Source organism: Python bivittatus, unplaced genomic scaffold (genome assembly GCF_059951505.1).
Source record: "Python bivittatus isolate LINGU-HERP-01145 unplaced genomic scaffold, Pbiv_v1 ctg000080_np1212, whole genome shotgun sequence".
Lineage (NCBI taxonomy): Eukaryota > Metazoa > Chordata > Lepidosauria > Squamata > Pythonidae > Python > Python bivittatus.
Genome location: NW_028277035.1, coordinates 89,363,595 through 89,383,815, shown reverse-complemented (window position 1 = coordinate 89,383,815; position 20,221 = coordinate 89,363,595). Strand labels below are relative to the sequence as shown.

The 20,221-nt window shown below is 42.9% G+C and overlaps 1 protein-coding gene across 4 annotated transcripts in view; it reads left to right on the top strand.

Moving 5' to 3' along the window:
* The window catches only part of DDR1 (discoidin domain receptor tyrosine kinase 1), a 62,875-nt gene that overhangs the window by 7,329 nt on the left and 35,325 nt on the right, over positions 1–20,221 (top strand). Inside the window, exon 1 of one of the 4 annotated variants that reach the window (XM_088134634.1) lies at positions 17,925–18,303. The exons of the other annotated variants lie outside the window; for them this stretch is intronic. The gene's annotated coding sequence lies outside the window, so the exon portion shown is untranslated. Of the gene's footprint in view, positions 1–17,924; positions 18,304–20,221 lie in introns of those variants that run through there. 4 annotated transcript variants of the gene reach the window in all.

The window sequence follows — 20,221 nt, the reverse complement described above, 5'->3', positions numbered from 1 at the left end:
AGGGGGTTCCAGGAACTGAACTTTTCCCCATCCACAGCCAGTATGTCCTCAAAGTATATCACGATGACATCTTCGGGTATCAGTTCGGCCAAATCAACGGTTTGGCCAAAGATCAGAGTTGGCGCCTTTGTTCCATGCGTGGAACAAAGCATGTTTTTCATTTAGTTCTGATTTCCCTTCTGTTTATGTCTGTGTATTGTAGTACAGTAGTTTATACTGGGTAGCTCTATTAAGTATTTATAACTTTATGAGAAATTTCTGTAGAGGACGGGCTGTTTTCTCACTCTTAATTGTCTTGGATTGCAAATGGTAATTCTTTTGCCCAGATTTTAATTGTCAAATGATTTTAACGCTGGGGTTTTTAAGTCAATGTTTATAATGTTTAAAGGTTGCTTTGGTTTGTTAAAGGTGTTTTTTTTTTTTTTGTCTGCGCTCAGTCATTGCTGACCCTGCAGTGACTGCTTGGACGAGTTCTTTGCAGTTTTCAAGGCAAGTGTTTCGGAAGTGGTTTGCCAGAGCCTCCTTCCTAGGGCAGAGCCCAGCTGGCGAGCGCAGGAGGCGGGTTTCCGTTGCTTCGCGCCCTTTTCGGGCACGCGTGGCTTTTCATGCTTACCGGCAACTGCTCCCGACTCCTTTTTGCAAGGCGCCGCCAGCATTTTTCCTCCCACCGGAGTGAGAGTCCCCATTTATCTACTCACGTGAGTTTTCGACCTGTTGGGTTGACAGGAACTGGGGAGGAAACAGGAGCTCACCCTGTTTAACGTGAAGGCTGGACTCGAACTGCTGAAGCGTCGACCATTTCTGGCCGGCAACTTTCAGCATCATTAAGCCGCTGCGCCACCGTGTCCCCCTTTGTTAAAGGTTGCTAGAGTAGAAAAGAGTCAGGGTGTGGATGTATGCGTGTAGATGGAATGGCCCCCAGTCAAGCACGTGATTGCATTGTGAAATCCCAAGAACAGGGATTCCCCAAACCCTTCACGCAGTCCTGATGGATACTGTGGTCAAGGGTATTTATTTATTTGAGTTACATCCCAGCTCAAAGTGGTGCACAGGTAGTCCTCGTTTAACGACCGTTCATTTAACCATGGTTCAAAGTTATGATGGCCTTGGAAAAAGTGTTTTACAACCTGTACTTGCACTTATGACCATCGCAAACCGTTGCACGCCCCCCACAGTTATGTGATCGCAATTTGCGACCTTTTTTACAACCGTTGTTAAGTGAATCTGTGGTCATTAAGTGAATCATGTCATTAAGAGAATTCCAGCAAAAAAATCCATTGGGGAAGCTGAATTTGCTTAATGACCATGTGATTCAACAACTGTTGTAAAAATGGTCGTAAAATTGGGTATAGTCACGTGGTGACTTGCTTAACGACTGCCCTGCTTAATGACCAATTTTTCCATCCCTCTTGTGGTTAAGTGAGGACTCTCTGTACTCCTTCCTCTCATTTTTCCTCACCACAGCCTTCCAAGATCAGTTGTGATGAGAGAGTGACCCAAAGTTCCCCAGGGAGCTTCTGTGGCTGAGTGGGGACTAAAACCTGAATCTCCCCAGAGCCAATCTGATTCCTTAACCATTATAGCACATTGGTGTATCAAAAGCCACCAGGAGAACAAACAGGGACACATTTTTCTTTTCACACTCCATCAACAGATTACCCTTTAGGGCAACTTGTACTCTTCTCTGTGCTGTTCCCTGACTTGCAACAGATCCAAAAAATCAGTTTTATCCATAATTGCTTGGAGCTGCTTGGCCATTACCTGCTCAAACCTCTTGGCCAGGAATGGTAAATTCAAATGTGGCCTATAGTGATACAAAGAATGGATCTCATGATGAAGATACCATCCACTGGGCTATTCCACTGCTTTTTTCAAGGCAGGTGACACCACCCTCTACCTGAGGGAGGCGTTCATAAAAATACTGTCTCTCTTATTGGATCACTTCCAGCCAGCATCAGTCAAAAGGAACTGGATATAAAGGCTACATAATGGACCAGTCCAGCTACCTTGTCCACGTCCTCAAGGTGCACAGGAATGAAACAGGGCAAGCAGATGACCTGGCTTCCTCCATTCTGTCTTCACTCATGTGAACAGCTAGCTGAGAATAATTTCATCAGGTCTTCGCAGGTCACCACCAAGGGTTCTTAGGAAACCTTCCAAAATTCTTACAGCACGTGGAACAGCTCCCTTAGGTGATTTTCAGCAGAGGTACTGGTGGAGAGGAAAACCTGCTTTCTTCTTCCCTCACTGCCCTGGCACAGGGTTGCCAATGCATTATAAGCTGTGCTTGGTCTTGTACGCATTTAGATTTCTGCCACCAGCATGGTAGGCATCTTTTCTGCTTCATTGCCAGTAGCTCTTTAGTAAATGAAGATCTGCAAACTTGGTGAGACAGTAGAGGATGCTTAAGAGGTGGTCGATCAACAGCCTGGGACAGCTGGTCAGTCTCGTCCAGTGTTGTCCAAACTTGGCCACTTTAAGATGAGTGGACTTCAACTCCCAGAATTCCCCACCTCTCCATACACTGTCTTTTATTTTTTAACTTACCTTTTGCTCTTCTTTCATATATTTGTTTTGCAATTCAGTCCATCTCACTTCCATCTAATAAAGCGGGTAGAAACATACTCTTATACTGAGGCATTTTCATTTCTCTGACACCTACTGCCTTTCAACCAGCATTTGTATGACCAGCAATGTCACCACAAGCATCCTTACATATCTATCCATAAATCCATTAAACAACAAGGGGACATTACATATCCTTGCTTAACTCCCTGTGTGGTGTTGAGCCATTCACTAAGCATATTCCATGTACAGGTAGTCCTTATTTAGCAACTGCCTTGTTTAGTGACTGTTCACAGTTCTGACGGTGATGAAAAAGTAACTTTATGACCAGTCCTTGCATTTATGACCTTCACAGGTCTGTAAAGCAAAGGAAAGCTGGAGGAAGATCATAAGCAGTCATGGCTTCACTTAGCGACTGCTTCACTTAATGACCGAGTTGCCAGTCCCAACTGTGGTTGCTAAATGAGGACTACCTATATTTTCTAGCATGCTTTACTGCCATTACATCCTGCTTCTACTGCAGTCACCAACCAACCTACAGTTCCATATCTCTGCAAAATGTTCCATGGTTCAAATGTCAACCAATGGATAGTAAACTTTCCTTCTCACATTCATACATTTCCCAAAGACCTGCTGATCTACATGTACCCATCCAGCATAAAACTCTGCTGCATTTTCCAAATTTTGCTCATTGTCACCCTTTCAATCTGAATTTCAAGTCCGTGGATTTCTTGGACCCCGGCACCTTCTCCTTATAGATAGCTTGCTTGTCAGAGGCCCCTCTGTGTGTTTCAGCCTGAGCTCCCCTTTAATGCTTTTCTCTGTGTAAGTCCTGTGAAATGATACTTATGAACAACTCCGCTCGTACAATGGTATGATTGACAAAAAGATATCTCAGTGATATTGAAATAATATTTGGCTTCCGGTTCATTTTAAATCATTCTAAAAGGCCTGGATGAATAAAAAGGTGTAACAAAAAATATAATGTTGATGTCCATTGGACATCTCCAGGAAACATCATAGCTTGTTTAGACGTGTTGTTAAATGAAGGTGCATGTAAGGCTTGAGTAGACTTCCCCTGCAGGTGAGAAGAAGGTTAGAATTCTCCAATTGTAGTTAATGGAAAACCATAGTTTGCCAGGTTCAGATGCAGCTGCAAATGATGATTTGTAGGAGGTGGATTAAATTCAGCCGAAGGCTGGATCACAAGGCAGAGGAAAGAAATTCAAACAGATTCTCGTTTATCTGAGGCAAAGAGCAAGCAGATCAGAATTTGCTCCATTCTGATTTTCGGCCACCCAGAAACTTTTATCTCACTTTTTCCTCTTGCTTTTTTGGTGCATGGCATTGAGGGGCCATTAAAACATGGGAATCGACAGCGGTCATTTAATGATGTGTATCAAATGCCTTAAAAACGAGGGAGAGAGTTTGAGGTTCCATGACCAACAGTTTGGCCTTCAAATCAGTGTGGGAATTAAGTCTCTATTGGTCACCTGCTTACTTTGGGGTGTGATGTGGGGCCATCTTGATAGTTGAGAGAAAATTACCATTATTCCAGCTCCTTTTCTGAGCTGATACGATGGGATGGTGTTTCCAGAAAGGTGTTTGTTGACTGGGTTGGCTTTGTGTCTGATTTATTTCATGGAAAAGATCTGGGAATTCATCATACTGTATTTACTTCTGCCTCAATTTCTAACAGCCTGCTCCCCTGCATTAAGGAAAAGGCTCGCCTGTCTGCGTGAATACTGCCCTTCTTAGTTAAAGCTATCTGTTTGAAATGTGATACAAGAGTTTCCCATTTAGGCATGACTACTACTATCAATTTAATCACATTCTGTATGGGCATTTTTTTCCCCAAAGAAAGCAAATCAGTTTTGAAAGGAATGTATCTTTAAAACCCCTGCATTGATTTTAGAGGAACCTGGCATGCTTTGCCAAATTTGAATTTCTCTATAAAATCTGGTTCTGCTGAAATATCCCACTGCACCCCAAAAAGTTACAGCTACCGTGCTTTAATTTTTCTTGTGCCGGACTACAGTATGGGGAAATAGAACTCTGTTTTTCTGAATCTCATTCTGGATCTGGCTTCACATTAGCTTGGGCTACCTTTGAAATAACCCAAGTGGTCATTTGGGGCCACTTTTATATTCCAGATCAGTCTTTCCAACCAGATAGAGGAGTGTTTCTCAAACTTGGGAACTTTAAGAGGTGTGGACTTCAACTCCCAGAATGCTGGCTGGGGAATTCTGGGAGTTGAAGTCCACACCTCTTAAAGTTCCCAAGTTTGAGAAACTCTGAAATAGAATGATTTCTGCACATCCCTAGTGATTTGCCATTCATTGAGACCAGAAGGTTTTAGACTTCTTCCTGTAGAAATGAAGGAAGTCTTCCTAGTTACTCAGGCTGAAATTTTATAGTTCCTTGATATAATGATAAAACCAAGTAGGCCCTATGCATCTAAGAATAAAATAACATTTGGTACAGGAAAACTCTTGTGTCCAGACATTTTTTCCCTATCTTTGCGCAATATTAATGATCCCCACTGCATCTAAATTTGCTGTTCCTCGTGATAGGTTCCAATCCTGTGCTGACTTTGGGGGTACAGAGAAGAAGTTCTCAGTTACTCCCTGCTAGCTACTTTATCCTCAGCCAAACTTCAGAACTCCAGAGCTGGAAAGAGGCACATGGCGGTAGGAGTTCTATAAAGTAAAAGCTAGGGAAGGGGGGATAGGAAAGAAAGCATGAAATTGGGAATCTGTACAAAATGTATTACATATTGCTTGTTTGTTCTGCTAAGGATGTTTTGTATAGTGTGAGCGTGAGTGTGGTACTTCTGCTGTTGGCCTTATTATTCATTAGTGGAGGACATATGAATGAAGGCTCCATATTGATTGACGTATAAATTCTTGGTGCTTTCTGGTTTGGCTGGGACCTTTCATTACCCAAGTAGGTAACATCATCATTGCAGCCTCTGGCTTAACCAGCCTTGAACTCAGTAGATGATGTTAGACAAGGTTATGAAAGAAGAGTGAATGGGTTGGGGGAGGAGACCAGAAAGTTGGATGGGGATGAGATCCTGAAGAAGAGGGAGATGAGAAGGCAATATGTGGAGCAGTGGTTGGAAGCGGTGGAAGTGAGAGTGTCCTACAAGCTTACGAAGGTATGGAGATACACAATGAGCGATGATCATTTATTTATTTGTGCAATTTCTATAGCTGCCCAGAGTCACTTGGATTGAGATGGGCGGCTATAGAAATTGCATAGATAGATGGATGGATGGATGGATGGATGGATGGATGGATGGATGGATAGATAGATAGATAGATAGATGCTAGTATAAATTGGATTTAATTCGATCTCCTTTTTTCTTCTTATGGCCTGCGGTTTATTGATTTGCGTCATATTTTGTACTCCTCTTCTGCATAGGGTTTCTCACCCACCAGTGGAATGGGACATGATGAGTTTGTAGGCATGGAAGACCTTGGTCAAACAGTAGACTCTTAGCCACAAGCTCCAGGGATCTGGAGGTGCAGGGTACAAATGTTTTTCTGAGGAGGGCTGGGTTTGGCCTATGAGTGGATAACAGGGTCACTCTCCAAGAAGTAGTGGGAGAAGTCAGGGCAAAAATGACATTTGATTTGATTTCCGTTACATTTAAATGTAATTAAAACTGAATAGCTTTAGTAGGGTTACTCTTCATGTAGTTAATACATTCTGCTTTCTGTCAACAATCTTTGGAGGCTGTTGAGCGTTGGGGCTCAGGAGGTAGATGTCTCTGATAGGATCATTAGAAGGTTCCTGGGCAAGACAACAGTGTCATCTGCTATAACTCTGTCCCATTTGTGTGAAAGCAGGGAAGGGAGGGGTCTACATCAGCCTTCCCTAAACCAGATGTCTCCCAGATGTGTGGACTTCAACTGCCAGGATTCCTGAGCCAGCAAAGTTATTGCTAAGAATTAGGGGCATCCACATGGAGGAGTGGGGAAGAATTAAAAAAGTCAAGATGACAGCGACCACCATGGGATTAAAGCAGTGTTTCTCAACCTTGTCAGCTTTAAGATGTGTGGGCTTCAACTCCTAGAATCCCCCAGCCAGCCATGCTGGTTGAGGAATTCTGAGAGTTGAAGTCCACACATCTTAAAGTTGACAAGGTTGAGAAACACTGGATTAAAGTGATGCAGGTAAAATAAGATGGGGCTTCAGTTGCGTAGGTGTGGCCACCATCTTGACCTTTCTCTGTCCCCCTGCCCCATGGACACCCTCACTAAGAATTCTGGGAGTTGAAATCCACATAGCTGAAGGTCCCCCAGAAATCTGGTCTTCCAAAGGTCACCCAGAGGTGAAGAGAGTTGAATTGGCCTTCATCTTCGTTCTCCCCCTTCCCCTCCAATGATTCATCATCCCCAGATAATTTTTGTTTTATCCCAGGATACTTCTCATGTTGAGGCACTATTCTTTGTTGAAGACTGGGGGGGGGGGGGCGAGGCTGGGGGAAAGGTTTAGTTTCTTGCCCCCCGCGTGATCCTCTTGAGACTAAAATTACATCCGTCCACCCCCATGTTTTATAGATAAATTATAGCAGACATGTGAACAAACAAATTCGGCTCCCGCCATTATGTCTAGCCTGGAGTACGCAAAGTACTTTGAACAATCTGATGCAGTTCATAAATGTCGGCATTTATTTAACCCTCCAGCGTTCTGGGCTTGTTTTTCAGATTCAGAAAATTAATCCATCCAAAATGAGGCAGATGCTTTAAATCTCTGTTTGGAACACTCGATGGGGAGATTTTGGAAAGGAAAAAAAAAAGTCAAGAAAAACAGGTGGGGGAATTCTTTTAGAGACATTCTTCCTGCGGACTTTCCTTTCCGGAGCTTTTTGTATGAGTAATTGCAAACTCAAGCCCTTAATTCTGTACTTTCCCGGCCTGATGCTAGACAGTGTCACTCTGCAAACTTCAGAGCCATCCAGAAATGGACTTTTTAGAAAGACGCGGCGGCTACCTTCGCCGCGAGGAAGCAAAGGTCATCCTAAAATTAGGGAGGCATTGCTGAGGGATGACACTGCGTGAAGGAATTTATAGTGAAGTCACACAATCCTGTGGCACTCTGTTTTTGCTGTCCTAATTTTTTTTCCCATCCAACAAGAAAACCAGTTGTCCCAACGATGGAACCAGGCTCAAGACATTGGTATTGTGCTTCAGAAACATGCGCGTTCCTTTTTCTTTAGACAGATTCTCCACTTTCTGTCTGCTCTTTCGTAGAATTCGAGACTGCCATCATGAGACGGTTCCTTCTTTCAACTCCCAAAGCAAGTCAACCCTTTCGCCATCTTCCCCAACAGGCAACGTCTGTCTGGGGCAGTGTTTCTCAACCTTGACAACTTTAAGATGCGTGGACTTCAACTCCCAGAATTGCTGGCTGGGGAATTCTGGGAGTTGAAGTCCACGCATCTTAAAGTTGTCAAGGTTGAGAAACACTGGTCTGGGGTCTCAGTTGAGGGGCTTCTCCAAGCATTTGCTACCTGATCCTTTCAATTGGAGATGCCACGGATGACATAGGCAGCCTGCCGCTTAATTACCACTCTCTTTTCCAGTATTTGTACCATTTATGACCTGGTAGCATGTGATTTTCTCTTGATCTATGACTTTTACACTCTTGGCGGGGGGATAAAGATGCAGAAGGGCAGTAGGCTATAATTTGGCTACTAACACATTGCTCCAAAAGAGGAAATGCAGCACTCCCTCGAAGATAGGCCAAAGCGGGGATGGATTTGCCTAAGGTTTGCATGCATGCTCATTAGAAACGGTTACTATAATTAAACTAGGAATGCAGTGCACTTTTATCAGGAAACCTTTGTCCTTTGTGTTCTCTAACTAAAGTACGGCTCTTCCCTACGTGGGACACTCAGGGGCAGGTGTGTTGAGGTGAATGGCGGTCTACAACTGATGCTTCTTCTTCATTGTGTACCAGTTAATTCCTGGTTTGTTAGATTTCTATCCCAGCTTTTATACAGGAGCTCAAGATGGTAGACATAAAACTCCTCTTCCTATTTCCCCCCACAACAACCTTGTGAGGGAGATGGGGCTGAGAGAGAATGCCTGGCTCCAAATCACCCCAGAGCCTCCATGGCTGGGGGTGGACTAGAACATGGATCTTCCCATTCCACTCCCGTGACTCTTGGTCTCCATACCAGCTCTTAGGCTGAAAGGGAGCTGTCATGGCTGAGGGGGACTAATACCCAGGTCTCCCCGTTCTTAGTCCAAAAGTTTAACCACTCACCCCCCTGGCTCTTGGGTTGAGAGACAGAGACTGGTCCAAGGTTCTCCAGCGACCTTCTGTGGTTGAGGGGGGACTAGAACCTGGGTCTTCCTAAGTCCTACATCTTAACCATTGCACCACACTGGCTCTCATATTTGATCTGTTAATTTTCTAGTTCCTGTTTTACTCCCGTAATCATGTAATTGTATTATTCTAGAACTGGATTGATACTTATCTAGTTACACTGGTTCAGACGCTTTACACTGTTATGAAATGGACTGCTTCTGCTTCAGATTTTATGCTCTGCCTGTGCGAGCTACATTCCTGCCAGTGTTTATCAAACTAAATTAAGAGCCGATGAAAGAGCTGGATAGGAAGAGAGATCTAATTAAATCCGTGATATATATGGATATCTCAGTGCTGATTGGCTTATGCTTTTAAGTGGCCCATCATGAAATATCATGCCACTTTCTGACTTTTCAGCTCTTTTTTTCCCCCCCCCCTTTTTAAGTGACAGAAATATTGGGTTGAAGCTTGCTGCAATGCACGATGCAGCCTTCAAACTAGAAAAATGTCTTGAGAGAAGCTACGTGCATTGGAAATAGACTGTGACTTTCTTATAAGCTGAATTCCTGCTCTGCGTTACAGAAACTATCAAACATATAATGAATAGGTCTGGCGTAATGATCATAATTAGGACATGATGGGAAATTTATGGGATGCAAGAACTAATCTTAGGAGATTCAGCATGGCAAAATTAGGTCCTGTCTTAGCTTTAGAGAGCTTTGAGAGTGACAGTAAGTATTTGTTTAATGATTGACCCATATTTTCAAAAGGTCAACTTCAACTTTTAAGTAAATTTCTCACTATAGGCCAGTGTTTGTCAACCGTAGCAACTTTAAGATGTGTGGACTTCAACTCCCAGAATTCCCCAGCCAGCATGGGGGATATTGAGTAAAAGTAACTGCTATATTGAATAAATGTAATGATCTCAAGGTAAAAAGGCAAATTTTCTTATGGGTCAGGAACAGGTTGAAGAAGGAGTGAGTGCAATTTAGGCTGAAGGAGTAGACAATCTGAACTACAACTCCCAGGTTCCCTTGTTATTGGTCCATCTTAATGCAATGATGGGAATTGAAGTTCAGCAACAATCACCAGGGACAAAGATTTCCCGCTCTCAGGATCCACACTATTTTTTCTTAGAATCCTGAGATCCAAAACTGATGGTAAGTGCAAATAAAAAAAAAAAAAAGGCTGAAGCAGAATCACCCGTGTGCATATTTTATTTATTTATTTATTTATATTTTTTATTTATTTTTCAAATTGGTCACCGCCCATCTCACTGTGGAGTGACTCTGGGGGGTTATGCTCAAGGTAGGAATTTGTTCTTGGTCTCAGAATTGGATCTTGTACACAAATCCCTTCCCACACTCCCATTTCTTGATTTCAACAATGGAAAATGGTATTCTTTTGATACTGTGGTTAAAGAATCAGATGAGAGGTTGGAAATATTGATTTGCACCATGTTTTTTTTAGAGAACAACTTGAAGAACATCAGTCCCAGGACAGATACTTGGGCAGAGAATTCTGTTTCTTACATCCTTCCAATCGTTATCTCTTACTTTCAATACTTCCTTCTTTAACTGAAGGGGGAGCATACAGTGGACATGACGCAGAGCCTGGCTGCTGCAAAAAAACCCCCCATCCATTTCAGAGATCATTAGAAAATAAAACAGCCTAATCTCATAAAGCCTTTGTACACATCTGTGGCACACCTGCAAGTGAAATACTGTATACATTTCTGGCTGTTGCCACTCAAAAAAGACAAGGTAGATGCAGAAAAAGTGCAGAAGAATGGGGTGGTACCTGAATTCAGCAAGGAAAGGTTACAAAATTTAGGCTTTTAATTTAGGAAAAAAAGGTGAATCAGGAGCTTACGAAATTATGCATACTGTTGGTTTGTCTGTTCTCCGAGAAACAGTTCTTAGATTGGGCTTCCTGCATGGGGTAAATTTTATTTTCATTACAGGCAGAGTTCTTAATAGACAAAAACAGTGTTGTCCAAACTTGGCCACTTTAAGATGAGTGGACTTCAACTCCCAGAATTCCCCAGCCAGCATGAATTCTGGGAGTTGAAGTCCATTCATCTTAAAGTGGCCAAGTTTGGACAACACTGGACAAAAGGAAAGCGTTCTGCCTTGTACATACAGCACCTGAAGGCAGGTACATCTAATGAAGCTGATGAATAGACAAGGCTACAGATGCTCTTCTTTTACGGATATGTTCATCTGGATTCCCGCACTTAGCCGGGACTTGGATTTATGTCTTTCACAGACTGTCCTAACTCTGTAGTGACCTGTATGAGTTTGAGGGCTTTAAAGGGGATTAGACAAATTCACTCTCTCTGTGCTTATGTGTTACTGCAAGGATCAGAAGCAGTGTGCCTCCGAATTCCATTTCTTGGGGAACAACATTGGGAAAAGCCATAACTGCCAATATGTCATACTGAGGGGCTTTCCATAGGCATCTTTGAAATCACAATTAGAAGTGCTTGATTTAATGTAGCAAAGCTTTTCTTTCACTCTTAACAATTTAGCCGGTAAGAGGGGGAAGTATTTGGCAGGATCAAGAACATGTTTGTTTAGAGGCAACATTGTCAAGGACGGATTTAGATCTCATCAGCTTTGCAGTAAATGTTGAAGCGAGAACTGGTGAAAACAAAGGAATAGCTTCCCCCTTCCCCTCTAAATGAATACAGATCCAAAGCCTAAGTAAATCACAGCAAACCTGATGTGATCTGTATTTGGGAAATGTATCCGTGGAGTTCTGAAGGACAAAAACTCTATAAAGGAACTAGCAAATTATGTCAAGTAGGAAATTTTGTATGTGCTGAGCCAAATTCATCATAAGAACTTGGCAAAAATGCTTTTGTGAAAATGAAGGGCTAGATTGATGTTGAGGGAACTGCTGTTTATTAAGACGCTTTTCTTTGATCTGCAGTTTCTGAAAGAGACAAGATCTGTTCATGCTGGGGAAGAGTTATGAAAAAGATGTGGTACTCATTGGAAGCGTTGGGCAAAGCGAAAACATCTATTTCATACTCGTATAAGGTTTTTAATGGTCTTACTGTTGGTGGCCAAACAAGAAATCACTGCATCAGAAGCGATTTTTGGCTGCTCTGTATCTAAAACATCTTGAAATGCAAGGCATTCCTTTCTGCTAAGGTGAGGTCACCTTTGCCTGCATATGAGTGAGGAGCAGTGGGAAGAAAACCTAAAAGGGACCCCCCAAAAAAGATAAGGCAGCAGGGAGACTTCATGAACATGAACAAAGACAGCTGTCAAAACGTCAGTCATCCAGTGCTTCATGCGTGTGTCTGCACATACATGTAGTGTTTTTTTTAAAGCAAAACATAGAAAAAAAACACCTTTGACCCCTTGCTTTCCTAGCAGCTGGTTGTTATTGATATACAGGTAGTCCCTGGGTTAAGAATGCCCAGTTTAAGGACAACCCATAGTTAAGAACGGAGCCTACTGTAGCAAAGTTCAAGTTAAATACACAATGATTTGAGTTATACAATAATACTGTTCCAGCTTAGATACAAATTCAACTTAAGGACAGACCTTGGGAACGGAACTTGTTCTTAAGCTGGAGACTAGCTGTATAAGTGGGTGGTTTGGTCCCCCCCCCCCCCCCGTTTGCTAGATTTCTGTGATTTTTCTTCTGGTTGCAATGGTTGGGAATTTTTTTCATACAGGAAAGCAATTGGGATTCTGAGATGGGAGGGCATCATTTTGAATCACCACAGGCCACTTTGAGTTCTCCAACATAGGAATGGGGTGTCGTCTATCAACTAGCGCATGAGCCTTGCTGAGCATGGAATTCTAGGAGGTGAGGTTCTATGACCTCCTAAGGAGACCTATTCCTTCTGAGTGCCCTGTAGTTTCTTTGGATGTCCATTCCTGTGCTGCTGGCATGAGGTGATGAAGGTTGAAATCTAACATCTTGATGTTCAAAATCCTTGCAACCATGGTATGTCTCAGTACAATGCATGAATCTCCTGGTTGTGCAATGACAGCAGTAGTATGTTGGTTTATATGGCGGTCTCTAGATTAGATATCCTAGCTTGCATAGACTATCATGACTGTGCTTGGGGTAAAATTGGGCTTTGGCACACTGGCCAAATATGCGTACTGTCCTGTCCTTACCATTATCAAGGAATATTGCCTGTGACATGAGTGTGACAAAACTTGGTAATCCGATCTATACCTTCTCTATCTTACTAAAAAGTACTTTTGGAAAGCTCCAAAATCATAGTAGGTGTCAGCCTTCCCAGGTAGACCATGCAGGAAACACAACCAGATGAGCTAATTCTACTTTATTGTAAGGCTACATTAACAGAGTCTTACAAGTCTGAAAGTACAAATCTCCCACTGTCTCCTTTACAACCTGGGAAGCTAGGGAGCGTCCCTTCTGAGCCTCTTTCTCTTCCCATTATGCAGCTGTGGGGTATGCCCTCTCTTATTTGACTGTTCCATAGGCCGCATCTCTTCGCCCCGTCTTTCAAGGTCATTCTCACATACCATTACGGTAGGTAACTGAGATACAGTAAGTATCTTGGGGTCCATCTGGTAGTGACCATAGCATATGGAAGATTTCAAATTGAAATGTAAGAGCATGAATTAAAAGAAGAAATGAAATTTAAAAATGGGTGTTGTGTGTCTGTGAAACTAAGAGAAAGAAGGATGTAAACTGAGAGAAACGGAAAGGTGGTTTGATCTTGTGGAGGGGAGCTGATAATGACATTTATTGATTTAGATTTATGTGGCTCTTGCCATGGTGACTCAAGGCAGAGAACAAAGTTTAAAAATAGAAGCTGCAAGATAAATGACCATTAAAACATAAAACAAACAATTCCAAAGAAGATCAGCAGCCAAGAGTAAAAACCACAAGGAATGAAGGGGCTAAAATATATGTCTGAATTGGTATGGGTCCTGTGAGAATGTATGAAAGTAGACATAAGTTGATGATAGTTGCATGGTGCACTCCAACAGGTGGTGGCAATAGAAGACCCACAGTTTGGTTTGGGAAAAACGTGCAACATTTTGACTGAAAGAATCCAGGGAAAAATACACTCTTAGATGACAAGAATAGATGGGTGGGAGTGAGATCAAAGAGTGCAGAAAAAGGGATCGGGCTACTCAGAGACTGAAGAATGAACGAACATGGGGACTGTTTGGTGAGATGCACTTTGGTGCTCAGAAAAACATCTGTTTCAAATATGTGTTTTAATCATAAATCTACTCATGTACCCATGGAAAAAGAATGAATTAAAAAAAACACAATTGATTTGATTGTTTATGATGAACAATTGAGAAAATTCATGGGGGATACGATGAGAGGTTCTGAATGTGGGCAGACTGTTATTTGATAGCATCACGAATAGTTCCTGGGAAGAAATGGACCCCAAAGAAAAGGATAGAGGTGAAAAGAACATGAATGAAAGTAGAATGACTGCAGAAAGAGAAAGTATGAGTCCTGCATGAGACAGTATTTGAAATTAAATTAATCTTCCAAAAGAATGAATGGAAAACAGATGTAAGAAACATGATGTGGAAGCTGTGTGGGAAAAGTGTGGAAAGAACTGTTACAGAGTGATGTAGAAGTCTAGGGAGTTTACCTCATAGGAAGGATGAAAAAGGATGCTTGGTAGAATGATGAAGAGCAAAAGACTGTGGATAAGAAAAATACATATGCATGAATGAGAGTAAGAGATGGGTATATAAAGTATATGGAGAGAAAGATAGACTTTCACAGAATGTAGTCAGTGAGGAAGGAACATCTAAGGTTAAAAAGGGCAAGAAAAGGCAGAGCAATTTTGATAAATTGGGAAGTGGGAGAAGAGGATTAATCAAGCAGTCTCCAGTAGAGTGAATGGAATTAAAAAGAAAAATGATAAAATTATTAGGTATGAAACTGAGGTGAGAGAATGCTGAAAGGAGTATTTTAGATGATGATGATGATGATGATGATGATAATGATGTTTTAAATTTATATGTCGCCCGACTCCCAGCATCTGGGCTATTTATATGGGATCATGATTGATACATCTCAGAGTGGAATTGAAATGAACAATGTACATGTTATCATCATTGCCCTTATTGTTGAAGAGTTAATGCAAAGACTATGGGTGATAATTTCTTAAGGGTCCTGGAAATGCCTGGAAAGCCATTTCACAAAGCGAAGTGATAATGAGCAACACTTGGAAAGTGCAAAGTGGCTTTATGTAGACCAGAGTCTTGCTCTTCACCAGGTCATTGAGAAACATATAAGTGTGAGAAGGAAAACTTATACGTTTGTGGGTTTAGAGGAGACATGACAAAGTGAATAGGTTGAAATAATAATATTTTGAATGATTGTGAAATTGAGGGTTGGTTGCTGAATGTGTTAAGAGTAGTATATGCTTAGCAAATAGTTCAACACTCAGCAGGGATTACGACAAGGATGTGAGATGTTCCCTTGGTTGTTCAGTGTATTTGTGAAGAAATGTATAAGGGATTCATGTGGTGACTTTAGAAGGGTGTTGGCTGGGAATGTGGGAGGCTCGGCGTAGGCCGTGCACAAGTTGGGGGAGGGGATGTCCGGTGCGGCACGAGCTCAGAAAGGCCAGGGAATGAGGGCGTGGGGTGCCTGTGATTGCAGAGAGGCTGAGGAAAGAGGGTGCAGGGTGCGTGTGATTGCAGGGAGGCCGTGGAAAGGGGGCGTGGGGTGCATGTGTGCGAGCAAAGGGAGGCTGAGGAAAGAGGGCTCAGGGTGTGTGCAAGTGAAGGGGGAAAGGAGGGCACGGTTTCTGTGAGCGAAGAAAGGCCTGGGTGGGGAGACTTACCCCAGCGACTTGTGACCTTCCTTGCTGGTTTCCCATTGACTTTGCATGGGGAAAGCCAGCAGGGAAGGGCACAAATGGTAATCACGTGACTGCAGGATGCTGCAACTGGTCATAAGTGCGAGCTGGTTGCCAGGCACCCAAATTTTGTTCACATCACCACAGGGTGCTGCAATGGCCAGAACTTTGAAGAATGGTCATAAGTCCCTTCATTTAGAACTGTCGTAACTTTGAACAGTTGCTGAACGAATGGTCGTAACTTGAGGATTACTGTAGATGAATTTGCATACCTTTGTAGAATGTTTACTAAAGATGGGGAAATGGATGGCAAAATTGGAAGACATGCCGATGCTGTTAGAAAGATGATGGGTAGTATATGGTCTGTTGCACGCAATGAATTTTTGTCAGAAGAAGCTAAGATGCCTGTATATAAGAGCGTGCTTCTGCCCATTTTGTGGTAAGAAAGGGAGAGTCGAGTATGTCAAGAGAAAGTTGAATATGTTCAGAATAGGTTACTTAAGAACTGGATGTAATAAAGCAAGAATGAATAGATGCTGAATGAGTGTGGGTTACAATGAGGTAGTTTGGTCATACAGAGAATGAATCATAAAACAAATATATGAAGGAACAGTTAAAAGGAAGAGGAAGAATGAGAAATGATTGGATGGCACTAATAAGATGCTCAAAATGAGTGAGATGAGAAGTTTAAAAAATCAAAAACAGTATACGAAGCAGGATATGGGTTTACTGAAAACAAGAATTGAATGATATGGAGAAATACGATAAATGGGGTTCATGTAATCAAATGTAGCTAATATTTCCTTTTCTTTTTCTTACCCCATATTTATTTATTTAGCAAATTTACATAGTTGCCCATCTCACAAAATTTGATTCTGGGCAGCATACAAACACAATAACAGTTAAAAGCAATATAACGCTCTTAAAACCCTGAAACAGGATTAAAAATAAAAACTTAAAAAAACCCCAAGATTGCAGGAGAAGAACAGTCATCTAACATCGTACAACCACCTTGCTGGCTCCCTATGGGATCCTCAAGGTTGCTAGAAGAACCACGCTTTAAAGGGTTTAAAGATTTAAAATTTTAAGTTTAAGTTCTTTTTTATTTCTCTTCTGTATTTTGCATATTACTTACCTTGAAAGGGAATTGTAGTATGGATCTGTATGCAACTCACCTCTGGTGGGGAGGAAGGGAATGGGAGGTGGGGGGTGCACCAGGGATCTTCTGTGGCAAAGAATTCTTACCACCCGTGACAAACTGGGCAACTCATTTACTAAATTGCTAACCCTAAATTACTAACCCATCATTGGAGGAGGCATAGTTGTTCATCCAGGCACCATAAAAATTTTCAGATTGGCTTGAATTTGCAATTTGTCCATGGCCAAAAAGTGGAATTCTCAGTAGGCGTGAGACTTAGCATTACTTAATAATAATTCCTTAATAATAAGGCTAGAAAGCGGGAGATGTGAGTTCTAGTCCCGCCTTTAGCCAGCTGGGTGACCTTGGGCCAGCCCCTCCCTCTCAGCCCTGGGAAGGAAGAGTAGGCAAGGGCAAGCCACTTCTGAAATCTTGCCAAGAAAACTTGTCCAGGGAGTCAGACTGGCTCGAAGGCACCAAAAAGCAAACGACCGGACCAATAAAGCCCTTTCTGAAAAAGAATGAAAAGAGCTGGGCCTTGGTTCCTGGATGGAGGCCCAGCTCGTGTTCTTCAGGAAACCTTTGGGGTTCTGTACTATGGATCATTGAATCGGATGGTTAATTGGTTCTTGGCAGTGATTTGGGACGGCGGGGCATCCACTGAGCCTTGCAGCTCTCCCCGCCAGGCCAGGCCCGTTGGCTGGGTTGGCAGTGCAGCCCAGCTGCTTTGCATTCCTCACACATAGCTGGGATGCCTTGCCCTTCAGCACATTGTGTCTCCTTCCCTCCCCTCCCTGCCAACCCCCTCGCCCCGAGCTGGGGAGATCTCTGGGTTGCAGGGGCTTAACATCCAGCTGGGCAAAATAAGGACACCCTCCCCAGTCAGCTGCTGTAGAGAATGAGGACAAAAGGATGGGTCAGGGGAAGGAGAAAACCTAGGTTGCCAGCTTCCTTGCTGCAGCAGATACTCTTAAATCCAGACAAGGCTTAGTACGAGCTAGGCTTTAGCTCCAGGAATGTGGGTTTTTTATGTTTTTAGCCCAGGGTTATCATTTAATTAGTTTTCAGCGTCAGGCAGATGGGTGATGCGCAGGAGATCTGTAACCAATTTCTAAGACTATATTTGAAGGTTCTGCATGCTACGACAACAGCAGCAAGACTCTGTATTTCTAGCTCACTCGCCATACAAGGAACTTAGGGCTATGCGAGTGTTTTTGCTTCCCATAAAAGTTGTTCTCATGACAACTCTGCAAGATAGGGTAGGTTGGACTGAGAGAAGCACAGATTGCAAGTTGCTGAGTTCCCAAGCAGATTAGAGATTGAAGCTAACTTCTGTCCTGACTCTTCCATCATTGTATCGGACCGGTTGGATAATTTTTAGAAGCATTTGCTGTGGTTCCTGACTAATCATCCATAGTAATCCATGCTGGATATCTTCCAGGTGAATAATTAATCTATGGAGTCCTTGGTGCTCTCTGAGCTGGGTTGTTTGCTTGCAGACGTTTCATTACCCAACTAGGTAACATCATCAGTGGTAGTGAGTGTGGGGCTTGCTCCCTCTGTTTATGTATAGTTGTTTGTCCTGCCAGTGTTGGTGGGGGTGTAGTTTTCTCCTTGGTAGTTCCTTGATTAGGGGATTGTTTTCTGCTTGATTGTCTGATGTTAATCCCTGCTTATCTGGGTGTTGGCTGCTGGAGAGGATGTGTTCTGGTCTTTTTGTTTCCTTCTTAGCTTTTTTTATTACTTCTTTTGAATGGGGTGTAAATGTGGTTTATCTCTCTGTGTCTGTTGATGGCTGATTTGTCTGAATGCCAAGCTTTCAGGAATTCCCTAGCGTTTTTGGATTCAGCTTGATCTAGGATGTTCACGGTTTCCCAGTGCTCTACCTGGCTGAGTCAAGGATTGAACTTGCAACATTTTGTGTGCAGACTATGAGTTCTGGCCCCGAGCAACCTTCTGAGGTTTGCTTTTTTGTTTGGGTTAGTTAGAGAGGACATCCCCCATGATCCGGGGGCCTGATCAATGCTTTGATTCATCCCCCTTGCTTTTTGCATTGCCCACTGTGTACCCCCTCCCAAAATGATGGCCTGTCAGCTGCTGTTACTGGCCTTAGATCAGGCAGCTGTTAGAAGGGACATTCCAGCAAAGGACTATGGGAGCAGCTGGCCAACCACCCTTTTGCGCGCGTGCACACACACAGACACACACACACACACAGACACACAACTCTCTTCCCAACCCACGGATTAAGACACAGTGAAGAGAGAGTGAACGTGCTTCCTCAGAAACGAGGTGTGTGTGGGTTCTTGCCTCTGTTTGTAGGGACACTGGACTGATGACTATGGATTTCACCCTTATGGGCAAAGCATGCTTGCAGGCCTTTATAGGTTAGCCTTTGCCAACCTAATGCCTTCCAGATGTGTTATCTTACATGCCCCATTGGCCCCACCAGTATGGCCCTTTGTTATGTTGGTGAGTGATGTTGGGAATCTGGATGGTGATCTTTGGGGGAAGTCTAGGGAAGACTGTGATACATTGCTTTTGACTGGAGTGGAAGAGAAGCCTAGGTAGGTAGGTAGGTAGGTAGGTAGGTAGGTAGGTAGGTAGGTAGGTAGATAGATAGATAGATAGATAGATAGATAGATAGATAGATAGATAGATAGATAGATAGATAGATAGAGTGAATTCTAATTGGTTCTAATTCTTAAGCAGACTAAATGGTTCATTGATAGCAATGTCCATGCTGCTGGGGAGGGTGGGAACTGGGCCTCTGGAAGGGGGTGGGCTGAGTTTGAGAGCTGTATGTTGTAACTGTGTGGCTGTCCAAGTCATCTATTCATTGCAAATGTTTTCCTCTCACGCTCATTTTCAATATATTTGGGGATAATGGGAGTGAATTTCCAAAGACCATAGAAGACGGTGGTGGGTCTGAGTCAGCAGACCTCTTGGAAGGGCCGTTGCTGAAGTTCATAAAACAAAGAGAAAGTAAGGGTGGAGACACAGATGCTGGATTGAGAGCATGGGCTGATTTTTTCCTCTTGCCTGCCCTGCCATGTCCTGCACCCCCAATCTGGATCACCCATTCCCCATCTGCTCTGCAGCTGTTACTTTCATGAGAAAGGATGTTCCATTGGGGAATAGATGGCTCTTACATCTATGTGAGAAAAATCCTAAACTGGAGTACAGATGTTCAGGCAACGTCATTTTCACAGCGAATGTTTGAAACGATTCTTTGGAATCCTTGGGGCTCTCTGAGCTTGGTTGTTTTCTTGCAAACGTTTCATTACCCGGCTAGGTAACATCTTCAGTGCTGGAATGGAGTGGAGTTTGCTCTCTGTTTATATGCAGTGGCTTGCCCT